This window comes from Stenella coeruleoalba (genome assembly GCF_951394435.1).
Source record: "Stenella coeruleoalba genome assembly, chromosome: 13".
NCBI lineage: Eukaryota > Metazoa > Chordata > Mammalia > Artiodactyla > Delphinidae > Stenella > Stenella coeruleoalba.
The window spans coordinates 31244463-31253478 of record NC_137159.1 but is presented as its reverse complement, the minus strand read 5'-3'; the positions used below and the strand labels follow the sequence as shown (position 1 = coordinate 31253478).

Sequence of the window (9016 nt, the reverse complement as noted above, 5' to 3'; positions counted from 1 at the left end):
AACTTATTTTTGAAAAGTATACACATACACATGATTCAGGTTTTTATATCATACTGTATTGGCAAGGATACCACTTTCATTGTGCTTTATTCCCCCGAATCTCACTCCTTTCTTTCTTCTTGTTTCCCCAAGTTTCTTTGTCTTTCCCCTTTATCGGCCCTGTGTGTTGAACACCAGAAAGTCAAAGGCTGCAAGGCGATTTCCTACAAGTCAATCTATTATTTTTCTATGTTTAACTCTTGGATGCAGTATGTTTAGGTTGCTGGCTACTCCTGATTTTAAAAATCCTTCCTGGCAGAAGACGACCCAAAGACCCCTTTAGGTGAGGTGGATTTTCTCGTTCTACACTATCAGGTCTCTGTAGACTGTGGGATGTTTTGTTTTCAAAAATACCTGGGGATGAGGCCGGGGCTGGGGGGGTACGATATGTGATTTATCCTGATTTTTTCATTAATATTTATTACATGGATGATTTTCTTACCCTGTGTTCTTCTGAAAGAAGAAATAACTGCCTGGCACCGTTAGAGTCAGCTGTTGAATGGCTGAAGAAGTTGAGTATCTTTGTCTTCTCGCAAAATCGTAAAATGAGAATTAGTAAAGCACTAGATTCAAAGATTTACCCAGATTTTAAATTTTGATTTCTTATTCTGTCCAGGGGGTGTGGAGGATTGAGAGGGCTTTCTTCATTTTAGCTTTTACCAGAGAACCAAGCTTGCCTTGACCCCTTGTCCTTAGAATTGGTGCTCTGGGAATGTTGCTGTGAACCGTCAGCGTTGGGGGCCATCTTCCTAACGGTGAACACAGCCTAAACAGGGAGCAGCAGATGAGAGTATGAAATTCTGTTTCCAGATGTTTATTTCTTTATGTAAATACGATGCCAATGTAAATCCTGTGTCAAGACATAGAGAATGGTGCTTTTTACTACAGTTAGTACGTGCATTTTGAGAACTACTCATGTTTCAGAGAATCTTTGCTGTGTATATGTAAACTTCTGTATTGTTCAACTGTTAACAAATAATAAATTATTTCATTATTAAAGATATTTTGGTCTTCTGGATGTTTTGTATCCCAGTTTAGCCTTCCATGGTTTTTACTTACAGAGCTGAGATCATCAGGTTTCTTTTCCCTTTTGATTTCATGGAAAATTTGCTGGCCAAAAGTTTTCAGCCCTTGGATTCTGTGATGGGAGCTTTGATTGTGTGGCTCTGGTTGAAGCGCTTCCCAGCTGCTCTCCTCCCGTTTCTCCTGCTCATGCGCTCGCTCTGTTAACATCCCAGAAAACCTAGCTTTCCATAGGCTTCCCTGCGACCCGTCTGACCGTGCAGGCTGCGTTCGGGGCCGCACAGCAAACGAGACTGCCCCGTCTTTCCGGCAGCCTGTGGTCTGGTGGGAAAGAGGGAGATGCATTCACAGTTTGATGCAATATAGTCGGTGGTGGAGTAAAGTCGTACAGGGACGGGCTGTGAGAAATCACAGAGGTGGTGGCATTCGAGTTGGGCCCTGGAGAAAGTGTGGGTGTTGGATGGAAAGAAGCCTTGCAGGGAAAGAGAACAGCCAGTGCAACGAGGCAGGTGATGGGGAAGGGAGAGCTCCTGGGACTGGGACGTGGCTGGGAGCCCGTGGTGTGTGATGGGCGGTGTGGCGACACCACACAGGGAAGGACCTCCTGTGTTGCACAAGTTACTGAGAGGAGAAAAGTCACCTGATTTCGGAGATTCGTTTTTTTACATATTAACCCCTTGGTTAATTCACATTTAGTCATTCATTTGACAAACAGGGATTGAGTGCCTAGTCTCTCTATCTTAGCGCTGAAGACAAACCAATGAACAAAACACACAAAACCCTGCCCTCTGGAGCTGCCTTTCTAGTGCAACCGACTGGCGTTCAAGTCCTCGGCCAGGCAAGTTTTCTGAGCCAAGAACATCATCCTGAAGCACATTCCCTCAGCCGAGCGCTCGTTCCGAGTTAAGGGGAAGGAAAGAGGTGTCTTTCTCTTTCTTGACCGGTGACTTCTTATCGTAAATACCACCAAAAATTTTTGAAGGGTTTTTATGATGCCCTAGACGTAAACTGTGATGGCCTGGGGGTCTTATGAAAAAAAGGATCCTTCTGGTATTTCTGCTTGGGGAAAGTAGCCTAGCTCTTCTGCTTTCTCCAAAAAGGAGGGACACATCTGGACCCTCCTAGGACATGTGATTCTAGAACCCATCTCTGTGGTCAGGCTCCAATTTGAACCCACCAAAGACTACATTGCCAGCAACATGGAAGAAAGCCACGTTCTGCCCCAGCCTCAGGATCCCCATTTACTGTGGCCGAGGAGAGGAGACTCTGAACCACAGGTAACTACGAAGACAGCTCTCACATAAAGATAGCCTCCCCTACAAGATGACAAATCTTATTTCCAAGGTTTCCTGACTTTGTTGGTTCACAGTAGCCTGATGAAAAGTGCCCTTTGTAATGCTGTTTGGACCCATGTCTTAATCACGGTCAACTCGCTCTGCTCTGTGCCCTGGGGAACTCTCACGGCTCTGGGGTTGAGGCCCTCGTCGTGCCCACGTCACAGGGGAGGAAGCAGAGAGAGAGCTGAGGCATCTTGCCTCAAGTCCACGGAGCCGGTGAGCTCTGACTCCAGAGCCCAACACTCCCTTGCCTCCATTTTTGCAAATTGCAACTGTGTCCGATTCTAATCTATTTTCCACGCAGAGCACCTTTTCTTTTTTAAGGCTTCGAATGCAGCTACCTATTTTCCACGGAGGGGTCCTCGGTTCCTGTTAGTGGGGCAGAAACGCGGAAGGCACAAGACAATTGTGGATCGTCATTGCTAAGTCATTTCCCTCCCACCTCCCACCCACCGCCGGATCCCTACTCCCCTCTGAGTCTGCCCTGACCCAGCCATTCCTGACCCTGACGCAGGCCCTGTGGCAGCAGCCCAGGCTGCTCCTGGGGGAGCACGACCTGTAGAGGAGTTGAAGGCGATCTTCCACTACCACGTTTTTTGGGCTGAAGACCCCGTGACATCACTCTATTGATTCAACCAGTATTTATTAAATACAGCTCCTACTTAGCCTCCAAGTCCCTGTCATCGAGTGCCCCTTTGTCCACTGCTGAGGTGTCACTGTGACCTAGACAAGGAGGGACACACCGAGGCTCCCTGCCCAGAGACTCTGGAATAGCAGCCCCTGTTCCCATTGCCCACTAGGTCTTCCTTCCCATCAGTTTGGGACACTCAGCTTCCAGGGGTCAAGGGCCCCATGGGAAGCAGGGCTTGGCACTGGCCGGGTGTCAAATCAGCTCTGCTCCCCCTCTGTCCCATGTGGGACTCCTGGGGCATCCATGTGGAACCCAGATAAGGTGGATGGGGCTGCTGATTAGGAGTGAATAGGTTGCCCAGAGGCAAAGGAAGCTGCAGGTTGGGAGAGAGAGGGGGAGCCCCTTTCAGGCAGACAGGAGGGCAGGCTCCGCCTGGCTGGAGCTTCTGGGAGCCTCCCTCCTTGTGAGTGAAGGCAGTGTCTCTGGTGAAGACAGGCTCTGGATTTAGTGGGCAGCTGAGGCAAGAGCCAGCACAGGAGCAAAGGGTATGGCCCCTGAGTCACGACAGAGCTGGTAGCCGAGAGTCTCGGGGGCTGGAGAGGTTCACTGAGGCTCTGGGGGAGGAGGGGGCGCCTTTTATAGGATGCCCTTGGCCTCACCTGGGGGCAGAGATGAACGAGGACAGTCAAGGCAGGGAGCTCTGTGTCGGGGATCTGTCTACCTTCAGGGAAACCGTGACCCGGGAGAGAAGACACCTGGAGGGCCGAGGGGACAGAGAAAAGCGAGAAACACACCGGCCCAGCCAACCCTGCTGGCCACCCAGATGCCAGGCTGGGTCACACCTGGAAGCAGTCCCCAGCCCTGCACAGGGACCAGTGGGATAAGAGACCCAACATCCATCTGCTGGAAAGTTCATTTAGTTACAAGCAGAGCATCTGACCGACTCCTGCCCGGCCTTGCTGATATTCGCATCGCTCGGAAGGTAGGAGATGATGTTTTCATGAAGCGCTGGAGCTAATTCTGATCAACAAAGACGAGTGGGCTGGCCAAGTGGAGGAAGGAGAGATCCTTAGGGGGAGCACTGTGTCCCTAGGGTGAAGGTCAAGCACACACACTCTGGTGGGATGGATCCGCAGGCCAAAGCCAACTCCAGCCTTTCCTCTCTGGGTGACCTGGGGCAAGTGTCGTGGGCCGTATTTACTTCCTGGGTCTCTTTGGGAGAATTAAAGGAGATGCAGTATGGAAAGCCCAGTGCCTGAGGGTCAGGAAGCATTTAATGCCTATGAGCAATTATGGTTATTTCACTAGCAAGGAGAGAAGCTGGAGGAGTGCTGGGAACGTAACTTAGATTTTTAGGAAACAAAATTCTGACTTCAGAAAGAAATCAGCCTGGAAGGGAAAATTACATGAGAGGGTAGGGAAGTGTTCAAGTATGTCATTCTGACTGTGCTATTTAGACAACACATTGTGGGCAGGAAGTGGTTAAACTGAAAGGAGGAGCAGAGAAAGGATGACTCAGGGACTGAAGGTGACAGGGTGGAGGAGGGGCCGTTTTCCAGGTGGTCCCTCGCCTTGCTGCTCCTCAGAAGGGCAAAGCTAGCCCTAAGCCCCTCAGCCCTGCAGGGTAGCTCTCAAAGAGAAAGCAGGCAGTGCAGGGGTGGCTCTGAGAGAGGGCCTTGCTAAAATGCCTACATCTTCAAGGAACTCATCAAAAGAGTGCAGGATGGGCTTCCCTGGTGGCGCAGTGGTTGAGAGTCCGCCTGCCGATGCAGGGGACACGGGTTCGTGCCCCGGTCCGGGAAGATCCCACATGCCGCGGAGCGGCTGGGCCCGTGAGCCATGGCCGCTGAGCCTGCGCGTCCAGAACCTGTGCTCCGCAACGGGAGAGGCCACAACAGTGAGAAGCCCGCATACCGCAAAAAAAAAAAAAAAAAAAAAAGAGCACTGCCTGTGTATAATGAAAAACGTTCCAGTCTTTTCTTTTGCAAGCAGGGAGAAGTGAGGTTGACTAAGCAAGGGTGAGGTTATGAGGGTCAAGAGTGAGGAGAGGGAAGGTGAGTGTGTTTTCCTCTAAGTAGCGGAAATAAACTTGCCAAAGTATAGAAGGGAGCTGCCTCAGGGCAGAAGGTAACCCGCACCTTGTCTAGAGGAACTGGGGCTCCTCTGGGGGTTTCCACAGAGGCAGCGGCAGAGTCGACGTGGGTCTGAGTCACCTGTCAGAAGCAGAAGGAACACCGCCCTTTCTTCCCAACTCAAGAAAGTTCCTTGGATTGAAAGTAAATGAGAATAACGTTCTTACAGGACTAGCGTGGAATCTGCTCTAGTGCATATTTTTAAAAAGTAGATCACCTGCAAATTTCAGTATTTTATTAACAAATCACTCGTGGCCACGCCAAGGTTAAATGAGTGGACATGGGTCGACCAGCAAGACAGCGACAGGCGGTGTGAATGGAACACTGTCCTCAGCCCTGACCCATTCACCAGGACCCCGGGAACTTGGAGTCAGGTGTGGCTGGCATGTTCTCCACATCTGGGATGACACCCAGACCACCTGACAGAATCAGGATCCAAATGTTCTTGACAGGCTGAAGTGAGGGGCATCTTGGACAGACGCATTTTAAGAGAGAGGACAGACTCCAGTACTCGGCCATGAATGCACCTGTCACAGAGGGGCTGTCGGCAGGCAGGTTCGACGCCAAGTCTCCAGAGTGAAGGGGCCACCACAAAGCAGAGGCCCTAGGTTATATGAAGAGGTCCGTAGGGCAAAGCAGAGCAAGGAGGGGCCCCGGGATGGGGGCTCAGGGCCCCAGACAGCACTGGGCCCAGCAAAGTTTCCTCCCTGGCTCTGCTGCCCTCACCCCACCCCAGGCTCTCCCCAAACCCCCATCCATGACCCCTTTAAAACAGACATCAGGTCTCAGCATTCCTCACTGGCCCAAACCCTCCTTGATCTCCATCAAGTTCAGCAGCCCGTCTATGTCTCGTCAGTGGTGGGTCCCCACCTTATCTGGCCCTGGCCACCCTGCCCGAGCTCAGGTCCTAGCACCCTACCCCTCACTCACTCTGCTCCGCCCGCCCTGGCCTGTGGGCTGGGCCTCTGCACTCGCTACTCCTGCCTGGAATGCCATCCCGGCCACCTCCCTTCACTCAGGTCTCTGCGCAAACATCACCTTATCCACGAGGCCTCCCTGACCCCCTCAGCATAATATTGCACATCCCCCATCAATTCAATCCACTATCCCCCTCACCCTGCTTCATTTCTCTTCATCAGCACAGGACAAATCGTCTTTTTGTCCGTTTGGTATTCAAATGCATCTGTGTCAGAGCAGAGGCTGAACTCTCCACTACGGCTCTACCCCAGCACCGAGGCCAGTGTCTGGCATGCAGTGGGCGCTCAGTGACCCACATTTATGGTTGGATGGATAGAAGCACGGATGGATGGACGGATGGGTGAGTGAGTGAATGAATAAGAGACAAACTTCTGGCTCAGAGCTGAGGCAGACCATAGTCTCCAGTGTCACGTGCCCCAAGGACAGATGGTGGGACACAGGGAGTGAGGTTTCTACTACACAGGAAGGGCTTCATCACCATCAGAGTTGTATGAAGGCAGCATAATGAGGGTCCCGGAAAATGCCTGAGCTTTAGAATAATCCAGATGACGTGCTCAAAAACAAAAGAAATCTGAAAGAAAACAATTTGGTTGCGAACAAGGTGAGAGGAAAACAATTCAGCCCGAAGGACGATTTGGTCTAAAAAAATATACTCCACCTTACGTTTCAAACATTGGAATTTTGATGTAGCACGCAAGTGGAGTGCATTCTTTCGTGCCTTTTCAAGTATTTTGCTTAAATTTCAGAAGAGTTTTACTCTCTGCTTTAAATTTCTAGTTAATATTTTAGCTATTTCTTTTCATTCTGTTCATTTAAAAAAATTTGTTGTGCAGCCTCGGGCAGCCGGCCCGGAACCACCTGGTGAGATCTCTTCTCTCTAGGACTGGTGGAGCTGGAGAGAGGCTCCTTTAACCCTCCTGCAGGATGAACCCCCTGCCAGAAGACATGGAGAACGCTCTCATGGGGAGTCAGAGCTCGCACGCTTCCCTGCGCGACGTCCATTCCATCAACCCCACGCAACTCATGGCCAGGATTGAGTCCTATGAAGGAAGGGAAAAGAAAGGCATATCTGACGTCAGGAGGACTTTCTGTTTGTTTGTCCCCTTTGACCTCTTATTTGTAACGTTACTGTGGATAATAGAGTTAAATGTGAATGGAGGTATTGAGAACACGTTAGAGAAAGAGGTGGTGCGGTAGGACTACTTCTCTTCTTATTTCGATATATTTCTTTTGGCAGTTTTTAAATTTAAAGTGTTAACACTTGCATATGCCACGTGCAGACTGCACCATTGGTGGGCCATAGCGTTGATGACAGCAGTGACCAGTGCCCTTTCACTAGCAAAAGCAAAAGCGATCCTCTCAAAGCTTTTCTGTCAAGGGGCTTTCGGCTACGTGCTGCCCATCATTTCCTTCATCTTTGCCTGGATCGAGACGTGGTTCCTGGATTTCAAGGTGTTACCTCAAGAGGCAGAAGAAAACACTCCTGATAGCTCAGGATGCCTCGGAGAGGGCGGCACTGATACCTGGTGGTCTTTCTGATGGTCAGTTTTATTCTCCTCCTGGATCCGAAGCAGGATCTGAAAATGAAACTGAAGAAAAGCAGGACAGTGGAAAACCACTTTTAGAACTATGAGTAAGACTTCTGTTAAACGTGAAAAACCTTCACTGAAAGTCACCAGAGGGAAAAAAGGACTGGAACTGGGGGTCTCCCTATTGAAGGCTGAAATGGTGACATCCACTGCTGACATTACTGAACGGCTAATAAAAAATTTATTGATTGTAATACCTCACAGACATGGTACCATCTCCACATACATTTAGTCACCTGCCTGTGGCTGGTAAGATGTCATGATCCATCCTGTATTCAGTGAGACTGAGTCTGACCTGTCATTGAGTAGTTGCAGAAAGTCTTGTGCTGTGTTCCTGATCAAAGGACTTCTTAATATATTGGAATAACACTTTTTTAGTATGCAAAATATCTTTTTATTTTGACTTGCAGAATGGAATTTTTTTGTTCCATGTCTCGGATTTCTTTTGTCTTTCTTTTTTAACTCCCTACATTTCCCTTGTGTTTTTTCAACTCACGCACATGCACTATTTGTACAATTTTAAAAGGTAATAAAATCCAACATATCAAAATGAAAAAAAAATTTATTGTGAAATGTCACTCATACAGATAAAAGTACATAAAACATAAATGTACTGCATAGTAAATTATTATAAACACCACCCAGGCAAGAGCCAGGACGCTGCCAGCCCCCAGGCGCCCCTAAATGCCCTTCCTGACACAGAACTCTCATAGCCCAAAGGGACAGGCCAACCCTGCTTCTGCCCTAATTACATTCTTTCTTGTCTTTATAATTTTGCCTCCTGAGGAGACATCTGTACCCGCTGTAGTTTAGTTTTACCTGTTGGTTTTACAATATTTTATAAATGGAATCACAGCGTACATGTCTGTGTCTGGCTTCTTTCACTCAACAGTATGGCTGCGAGGTTTGTGTGTCGTGTGGTCGCAGTACGTTCCTTCTCATTACTCTATTGTGCAGTTTGTAACAGCAAAATGTTGGAAATAATCTGAATCTGCAAAAATAGGGAATTGGCCACATAAAGTACGGGAATTTACAAAACAGAAATTACCGCATAATCCTATTTTTGCTACAAAGGAAAAACGAGGATTTCCTTTTTGAAAAGGAAAAGAGAGTGAAAGAGAAAGAATGAAGGAAAATACATCCATATGAATGTCTATAGAGAAAGATCTAGAAAAATATGCCACATTTGACCTAGGGAGGGTGAGTGGGTGCAAGGTTCTTCATGATGTTTCTTTATATTTTTTTGGATTGACCTAATTTTCTGGTTTTCCTATAATGAGCACTACT

At 48.6% G+C, this 9016-nt stretch overlaps 1 pseudogene across 1 annotated transcript; it reads left to right on the top strand.

Annotated features, from left to right (window-relative positions):
• The first annotated feature begins 7064 nt into the window (after window positions 1-7064).
• Window positions 7065-7773, top strand: LOC307196162 (STARD3 N-terminal-like protein; annotated as a pseudogene). Its single transcript has one exon. The product of its transcript is annotated as an STARD3 N-terminal-like protein (transcript).
• Window positions 7774-9016: the final 1243 nt, after the last annotated feature.